Below are 9,366 nucleotides of genomic sequence, written 5' to 3'. Positions count from 1 at the left end.
CAAATAGGCTATTTCAACCCCCCATCTTACCTGCTCATCCCTGGCTATGTTACTGCTACTGCTGCCACTTTCTGCTGCTATCGCCACTGCTCTGATGCCCTTGCCGCTGCTACTGCTTGCATCTTGTTGCTACTGCATGAGGTTTTGCAAACTAACCACTGTGTGTATTTGTGTGTGTGTGGGATGTGTATGCAGAAATTGAAAAACTGAAGTCTTCTCAAATATTTTTCAAAACTGACAGCTGTAAAAACATAGTGAACCATTATTAATATAGATGAAGCAATATGTGAGAGGTAATATAGATGGAGCAATATGTGAGAGGTAAAAGTAGAACATGTGAGCAGGAGGCTGAATTATATGACTTGGTGGAAAAACACCTGAATTGTTTAACAAAAGTGTAAAAGATGTGTTTGAGGTCTAATAGCAGTAGAAATCAACAATCTGTGTAGGTTTCACTGATATGAAGTAATTGTTCAAACACAACACCTTTCTTCAGTAATGTGAAATATCTATGTATCAACAAAAAGTACTAGGTAAACATAATATAAGAATGACTGTCCTTGGGATAGTTAGAATCTGTCTTTATTACAGCACTTGCAGGAAAGGAGGTTCATTTGTGTATTGCATTTCTAAAAAACGTTGTCTCCAAGTGCTTGACACAGCAGCATTACAACACTCTGCCCTTAGACCCTCACATCGACTGAGGAAAAACTCCCAAGAAAACCCTTAACAAGGGGAAAAAAACGGGAGGAACCTCAGGGTGAGCAACAGAGGAGGGATCCCTCACCCAGGACGGGCAGACGTGTGATAGATGTTGTGACGGCCAAGAATAAAACCTTATGGGCTCAACAGTATATATCACATGGGCACAGTCCTGACTGCAGTGGCCCATGTTCAAATTTGACTTGGCCATTTGCTGCTTGCTGCACAGATTGGATGGTGCTGTCATGTGTGGTCAGTGACAGCACGATGGCTTGGTGGTTCTGAGCTGTGTGTCCGTGCAGCAGTGCACCTCATCACTTGCCAGATGATCAACAGAAGAATGAGGGAGGTGAACCTGACAAGACAAGATAGAAAAATGTTTTGGAAAGTGAAGACCAAGACATAAACCACATGTTCAACACTTCCTTCCTAACTGATTATCATTTACCTTAAGTAATCACCTGCCAGAGAATCATCAGCCTGTCACCCTCAGTGCTCCGTCACACAGATCACAAGGTCCAGAAAGCTGTCCAGCCCTGTCGGTCTCTACTGTCAAGTGGGGGAGACCTGAAAGGAGAAGGCAGTGGACATGATATTGTTGTAAACCTACATTGTCAACAGTGTCATCCAAGTTTTTTTAATGACAAAACAACAAAGCGGTACCTTTGGCTCTGTTGTGAGCAGGCATAGAAGCTGGCAGCAGGATGACTTGTGTATGTGCGGTCCAGCAGTGAGGGCTCTGCAGACTGACGGTTTTGATGATGCTGTTGTTTCTGGTCAGACGTGGCCGGATGATGATGAGGTGGAAGTAGGTGCTCCTGATAAAAGAGAAGAGAAAGATGTTGTACGTTTTTGTGGCATAAAACATGTGCAGAACTTGTAGCCTATAAATCACATACTGTCTGTCATACCTTCAGCAACCAGCAGCACCACGACAGTCTCATTCTCTTCAGCAAAGAACAACCAGGGCAGGCAGGAAGAAGAACTCTGTGGAACCCAGTTGTGGTGGATCCACTGTTGACAGGATGATGCTGCAGTGCCTGGGCAATGGCAGACTGACAGCCACCATGTCCTGGCCGTTCCCAGCTGATCCTCACAGTTTTGGAAGTGGTGTGGTAAAGGTTGGAGAGGGGAACGTTGAGTAGGGGTCAGAAAGCACACAGAGTGAATGATCTCTGGTCAGGCCACCTGCCCTGAGGCAGGGGAGGTGACCATCCCAGCTCACACAACACAGAGAACATGTACTTTCAGCAGTTGCATATAAATGTGTATTGATGTTTTTTATTAATTTAACAGTTAATAGGATATATTATATTAATTGATAAATATTATTTATTGAAATTAATTTATTTTATTGTTCATTTTTCAGTGTCTGTTACACATGTAGCACAGGTATTGTAAACACTGGCTGTCCTCGGTTCCTGAAACTCTTTTGGCTTGTGCATTTACCAACCCAAAACCCAAAACCCTCCCTGGTAAATGCACAAGCCAAAACACACTTTTTTTTCCTTTTTTTTTTTTTACACAGATGATGCTTCAAGAATTTTCCTATTGATTGCAAACTGAAGAATGTACATGGTGATAACAACATGATGAAAATACAATTTTATCAAATGAGTCACTTGTATTTTACTAAACCTGTATGGCTTACCGCACTGTTTCATGAACTGTTAAAAGACAATACACAGTAAATCGGGTTGTGATAGCTGTAGTAGGTCTTCAGCACACCAGAATGGAGACGCTGCTGAGGTTGAGAGATGAAAACCGCGTCCAACAGTGTGTTCTTCTCTGTGGTTGGATCAGTGATGAGTTGTTGAAACCCTCTGGACTGAAACATCTCCAGTATTGGCTTTTTTTCTTCAGACTTCAGATTCTCGTTGAAATCACCACAGACAATGATGGGTTGAATATCCATGATCTCCAGTGAGTCCACAAGGCTGCTCAGGTTCTTCAGGAATGACTCGACACAGTAGTCTGGTGGTCTGTACACGGCTGCAATTAGTGCTCTCACTGGGGCTTCAATCTTCAGAGCCACAAACTCTAGGTCAGTTACATTATGTATGTACTGCTTCTCGTGCACTTGGATATGATTTCTGACATACATGGCAACTCCACCACCACCTTTCTTTGCCATCTGGGGAACATTGGTGTAGGACAGGTGTCTGTTTCGTCTGAACATGTTGTAGCCCTGAAGTTGAAGACTGTCTGCCACAAAGGAGCCCTGTAGGTGGGTTTCTGTGAGACACAAAACATCCGCAAGACACAGTTCGTGATGGCTCTTGATGTCATTGATGTGAGCTGGCAGTCCCTCTGTGTTGTGGTGAACAATGGTCAGAGTGTCAGTTCGGCTCAGTGTGTCTCTGAGATGAAGAAGAGGCATCATGTCATCCAGGTTCAGTTGTCTGATGGCCTCAAGCGCTTCAGTGATTTCAGTGTTGGCGTAGATTTTACTCTCATCCATGTCCAGCAGGTGCAGTCCACTGAGAGAGGTGACTCTGCTCAATGCCACATAAGCCATGCCAGGCTCAAAAATGTGTTTCAGGGAGACAACAGCTGAATGTCTTGTCATGCCTTGAACCTTGTGAATAGTGCATGCAAAAGCCAGCTTGATGGGAAACTGTCTGCGCACAGCTCCTTTCTGTTTCAGGTTGTCCTCTGATCTCTCGATATAAACAAGGTTGTCAGCTGATCCTGATGCTGTTTCATTATCCATTTGGAGTCCAAGCATGTTGACATGTGCAGATCCAGCTGGTTCAGAGGTTACCACTTTGATAAGAGTACCAAACGAACCGTTCACCAGTCCTTTGGAAACATCCAGGTTTCTAGTCAGCATGACACGTACGCCTTCTGCAACTTGGAGTGTGTCTGGTAGCTCATTTGTACCTCCTTTGAATGGTTGTTCTTGTCGTGTCATTTTCCCATTCCTCGGATCCTTTTTGTAGTCGTCTGCATCAATTTTGGTGACGTTGGAGTAATTTTTCATCAGTATTTCAGTATTGTGAGCACCTACCTGTTTGTTGGTGGCAAAAATGTGCAGGGCATCAGCAGGGCGTTGAGCTGGTTCAGTGATGGCTTGTGATAACAAAGCTCTGTCTGATTCAGACAACTCTTCTGACTTGTCTTTCACACGGATCCTGTTCAGCATCTCTGCAAAGGCAACATCATCCTTCTGACGCATGATCTCAGTGAGCGTGATCATCTGAAAGTTTTCCTGCCACAGGTCAATGTCTTCTGGGTCGTGTACACACAGAGGTTTAGACTGTCGCACTGGTGGTAGCTGATAGAAGTCTCCAACAGCGATGACTGACATTCCTCCAAAAGGTTTCTGGCTGCCTTTGATCTGTTTCAGTCTGACATCAACATATGCAAAGAGGGGCCTTGACACCATGGACACTTCATCAATGATGAGGATTTCAGCGTTGATCAGTTCTGCTCTGACTTCATCCAGTTTGTTACCCAGTCCCACAAAAGGAGGTTTCAGACTTCTGGGGAGCTTCAGCAGAGAGTGCAGAGTTGTTCCACAGATGTTAAATGCTGCGGTTCCAGTGAAAGCAGTCAACAGCACAGTGGGGCTTGATATGTCAGTGTCGTCTGCATGTCTGGGTACTTTGCACAGTATCTTCGACGCCTCTGCGTAGATGCATTTGATCAGATGTGACTTTCCTGCTCCAGCTCCACCATTGATATAGATGAACTGCGGCTCTGGATTTAGGCGACGAACACGCTTAATGCACCAATCTCTGATTAAAGAGAAGACACAGGCTTGTTTCTGGTTCAGGTTCTGGTACATTTGACGTAACACGGCAGGATCCATTGCAGGGGGCTCTCTGATGGCTCTGGCTTCTGTTACAGCGTTAACCTGGCGACTGTAGTCTGGGACATTTTCTTGTACATTTTCGTGATCTGGCTCTGCTGCTTGCAGTTCATCAATGCACTCCATCCTCACAAGTTCAGATTCAGGTGCCAGGTTGTTCCATTCATCAATCAATCCTCTGTTCTGCTCGTACTCTTCCACAGCTTGCTCAATCTCTTTACTGTTTTTCTCGTATTTGTCTTTGTTTCTTTTCACAATGTATTTAACTAGCTCACCGTGCTCACGGCCAGGCAGACGTGCAATGCCACTTTCGTAAAAGGACTGGTACGTTGGTAAGAATGGCCTTTTCAGTTCTGCATCTGATCTGTAGGGAAGGTACAGCTTCAGCAGTGATCCATAGTGCTGTTCAGGACTTTTTTCCTTCGAGGGGCGGTAAAATCTGATCACAGCAGGCTTGTCGTTTTTTCGCCTTTGAACAAATCCAGAGTCATTCAGCAAGCGGAGAACATCTTTGCCTTTTGCCTGATTGCCATAGACAAGTCTGCATGTTGCTGCAAAATCAGCCAGACACATCTCCTCAAACTCTGGTGTCTCAGGTCTGTTTTTGTACTTGTCTGTCAGTGATGTCATCCATATACTTGCACTTCCTGGTGTTGCGTCTTCCAGGGCTGACATCGGGCGACTCATTTTAACTGGGTTGTCATCAGTTGGTAGGAATACAACACCTCGTGAACATTTTTTCAGTTTGATTCCACATGCTCTTGCGACTGCTTCTTGGGCTGATATCTCTCTCTTTTTGGAATAAGCCTGCATGACTTCTCTCATTTCGTCACATTCGTTGACATGTTCCTTGTTGGAGTTCTCAATGACTGTTTTCAGATACTCTGACATTTTGGATTCTTGCTTTGTTATGTAGCTGGTCAGATACATGATGCAGGAATAAGCATTTAGGATAAAAGAGATGTCAAGGTTCGCGTCCCACGCTTTGAGAAGGTACGAATTATACCCATTTACCCAGCAGTCTTTGGGGTCACGTTTCAAGGTCACAGAGCAGGATGTGGCAATTAAGCTCATGCATTTCTCATATTCACTGACTGTCAGTTTATAGCGAGCCAGGAGCTGCTCCAAACTCAGGTGTTCGGCAATCTCAGGTTCGTTCAGGAGCGCGTTCAGTGGTTTGAGTTTGTCTTTGGCCTTTTCCACTGCTTCGGAAATGTCACTGTCACTTTCAAATGGTCTGGTGATCATTGTCTCTTTGCAGGGTTGTTTAGGAAATCCAAATCTGCAGGCAGAGCCAAAGCTTCTGAAACATGTGCGAGAGTGGTTTCTGCTGTGCATCTGTAACTCCTTCACTTTTCTGTGCAGTTCAGGTTGTTTGCGTGGGTCAGGGAGCTGAGCTGAGATGTACTTTGAAACAAAGTCACACACTGTTTTGTCACTATCGGTCTCGAACACCGGTGCACCTTCTATCCATAACAGGCAATGAATGTGCGGGCTTCCTCTGTGCTGAAACTCTACTCTGTAGAAAAAATCGAGCACTTTCCCAAGGGGTTCTGCTTGTGAGAAAATCAGGTCTCTGAATAAAGCCTCTACTCGTTTATCAAACATTCGCATGGCTGTCACAGGATTGCTCCTCAGTATGTCACACTTTGCGGACCAGTCAAGCTCGTCAAAATTAACATCCTCACCTTGTTGTCTTTTTATTGCCTCGATGACCTCAGGCCAACGCATTTCAGCCGCTGAGAATGTACAGAAGAATGTCGGAACTCCCAACTGTCTGATCATGGCAAAGAGATCTCTGGTTGTTTTTTGCCAGTAGGCTGGAGTTCCTCTGAGTGGCTGCATGAATCTTACTGCATCTTTATTCCTCACAAGTCTTTCCACCTCACGTTTATTCAGTAACATATCAGATGTTATTCTGCGTCCGTCTCTGGTCATAGGCTTTGCTTTCCTTAACTGAATGCTCATGCTGTTTGTGGCCAAGTGAATTTCTGTCACAAACTGGGCAAAGAACAAGTAGTTTGTGTCTCTGGCAAAACGATTATCAACACAGAAAAGCCGAGCTTTGAAATAACCGCTGGGCGACAGCTTAACAAGTCTATTTTCATCTAGTGTGTTCTGACCTGTAGGGAACTGCATAGGAAAGGATATGGCCTCCAGTCTGGGGGTTTTGAAGAAACCAACTGGACTGTTTCTTTCAGCAGGCGCCACAGAGTAGATACCCTCACTAAAACTTAATATCTCCTCTGACACATCAGTTGGCTGAAGGCACGAGTCAAGCGCAAACCCTCCATTGGGCATGTTTTCTTCCTGTTCCTCATTGTCACGTGTCTGCTCAGTTGACTGCTGCTCAGCATTGTCAACATTCTGCCCGTCATCAGGTTCATTCTCTGTCTCCTGAAATGCTTCATTCTCAAACACATCAATTTCCAACAGATCACCTTCATCATAATCATCATCATTCATTGTTTCACCTTCCTCCTCCTCCTCATCATCAGGAAGTGTGGGATCACACAGTTCAGCATCATCTCTAATAGTTACATCTTTGTATTGTGGGTGAATCTCTTTCAGTTTATGTAGCGCGTGGACCAGTTTAGACCAGGTTACAGTCTGAAACAGCTGATGACCTCTGTAACACAGTCTTCTCTTCAGTTTCACTCTCAGAACCTGAGACTCACTCCTCACTCTGGGCAATGCTTGTACAGTTTCTTGAACTTCAGAGGGGACACACACTACATTACCTCGTATTGAATTTTGTCTGCCTTTGGGAAGAGGAATAATCTTGGCAAACGGGATGCATTTGGCGATGAGATGTCTCTCCAAAATGTTGAGGTCACACAGTTCAGGTGGAATGTCAATGAGCTCCATGTTGTTGGCTACAGCAAGAGACGGCATAGCTCCACGTTTAAGGTGATCATGACAGGTGTGACAGATCCATTCTTTTCTCCTCTCATCTGGCATTGTGCACTGTTGTTCAGTTCTGCAGACTTCATCACAAACATGAACATATTTACCAGTTAGGCATGATGCAACTAGACGTGGGTTTTTCACATAGGTTGACCTCTTGCACTGTTTCACTTGGTTTGGGAATGATGCCTTATGACACACGGTGCAAGGGTACGTTGGACCAGACTTTATGTGGGATCTGAATATAGATATGGCCTCTGCGATCACACTGTTGTCACTCTCCTGTGCTTGTCTATCGAGACGTCTGTATTTCCTTTTTATTTTCGTAGCACATCTCATGTTGTGCATAGTTTTAAAAGCAAGATTGTTGTGATATTTCTCTCGCATCCTTTGCTTCATCAGCTCTCTGTGTCGTGCTCTGTATGTCTGGTCATTACTGTAACGCCTTGTAATGTAAGACCGCTGCCGTTCTCTGAACTGGGAGTTTTCTTTGTAATTTTTGGTGATGTAAGACCGCTGCCGTTCTCTGAACTGGGAGTTTTCTTTGTAATTTCTGGTCATGTAAGACCGCTGCCGTTCTCTGAACTGGGAGTTTTCTTTGTAATTTTTGGTCATGTAAGACCGCTGCCGTTCCCTGAACTGGGAGTTTTCGTTGTAATTTTTGGTCAGGTACAGTTTCTGTTTCTCCTTAAAGGTTAAATCCTCTCGATATCTTTTGGTCAGATAGAGCTTTTGTTTCTCTCTAAAAGTCACATTTTGCCTGTATCGTTTGGTAATATACTCCTGTTTCTCCCGTTTACTTTCAGGGTTGGTCATGTAACGATTCTTCATATAATCTTTGTACGTTTGTTTAATTTCAGTATTGTCTTGATAGCGTTTGGCGACGTAAAGTTTCTTCTTTTCCCTATATGTTTCATTTGAAGCATACTTCTCTCTTTGTCTTGTTTTTTTGTCTTTTTTTTGTGTTTGTTTTGCTGAGAGCATTAGTTTCCTCATGAGTTTTCTCTTTTGGTTTTTATTGCGTTTGGACAGTTTAATGGAGATGCTGGGTGAGACATGTGGAGCAGCTTCAGTTGATGGATCAGGCAACCTGATTTGATCCTGTTGTGTCACAGATGAAGTGATGTCTTGGGCTGTGACAGAAGTTACACAGGGCTGGCTCAATGGTTGTGCTTCCATGGCAGTGCACAGTTCATAAAGTATCTCATCAGAGAGCTCAGTGGCTGGACTTACACTTTGCTCACTGTGAAGGGCATCATCTAAAACAGAGGATGTTGTTGCAGCAGGAGTGTTTGTTGTAATCAGCACATCAGGGGTGGCTTCGTTGTAGTGGGTTGCATTAGCACAGGGAAACGTCACAGGTTTCAACTCATAGTTGCAGGAGGAGGGAGTTCTGATCCCCCTGTGAAATATTTGGATTCTTTGAATCACTTCAAAGAGACTTGTGAATGTCACCATGACAGCCCTACCAGGTAAAGGGCATCCCAGCGGTATATGTCTACCATCCTCTTTTCTGCCGTGTGGGTCAAAGAAACCAAACCTACCAGATCTGGTTCTGAACAGTGCGATACACAACCCAGTCATCAACAGCAATGCATACTGCACTTCTGACAGCAGACAGCTCAGTCCAGCCATTAGGTCCAGAAAGTAATCAACACTTCCAGGGTCAGGGTCTCCTAACGTACCATATCGTGACCATATGTTCATGTTTACATTGTACACATGGCTGCGTGCAGTCACTCGGTCAGGGATCTCATCTGTTGTCAAATGGCTAAAGTCTGGGAACCGTTTCCTGGCCTCTTTGTACATTGCATTACCTTTATCCAAAACTTGATTGAGGTTCTCTGTTGTGATGTTTTCATTCTCATAAAGAAAGGCCAGAAACGTCAGAGAGTTACAGGTACACTGTTGGTTTCTGTATTTACCATATCTCACAGAAGCCT

The 9,366-nt window shown here is 44.4% G+C and overlaps 1 long non-coding RNA gene across 3 annotated transcripts; it reads right to left on the bottom strand.

Moving 5' to 3' along the window:
* Window positions 1-564: 564 nt before the first annotated feature.
* Window positions 565-2,180, bottom strand: LOC146979055 (uncharacterized). 3 transcript variants are annotated; one of them, XR_015036984.1, is made up of 5 exons: window positions 1,614-2,177; window positions 1,366-1,520; window positions 1,151-1,251; window positions 871-1,057; window positions 565-836 (listed from the first exon to the last, which is right to left on the bottom strand). It is a non-coding gene; the product is annotated as an uncharacterized LOC146979055 (long non-coding RNA). The 3 variants fall into 3 exon arrangements; XR_015036982.1 differs by having other exon boundaries at window positions 565-1,057; window positions 1,614-2,180; XR_015036983.1 differs by having other exon boundaries at window positions 565-1,057; window positions 1,151-1,248; window positions 1,614-2,179.
* Window positions 2,181-9,366: the final 7,186 nt, after the last annotated feature.

Source organism: Trachurus japonicus, chromosome 11 (genome assembly GCF_045865225.1).
Source record: "Trachurus japonicus isolate A0001 chromosome 11, Traja_1.0".
In the NCBI taxonomy this organism is placed as follows: Eukaryota; Metazoa; Chordata; class Actinopteri; order Carangiformes; family Carangidae; genus Trachurus; species Trachurus japonicus.
This window is presented reverse-complemented; position numbering and strand designations above follow the sequence as displayed.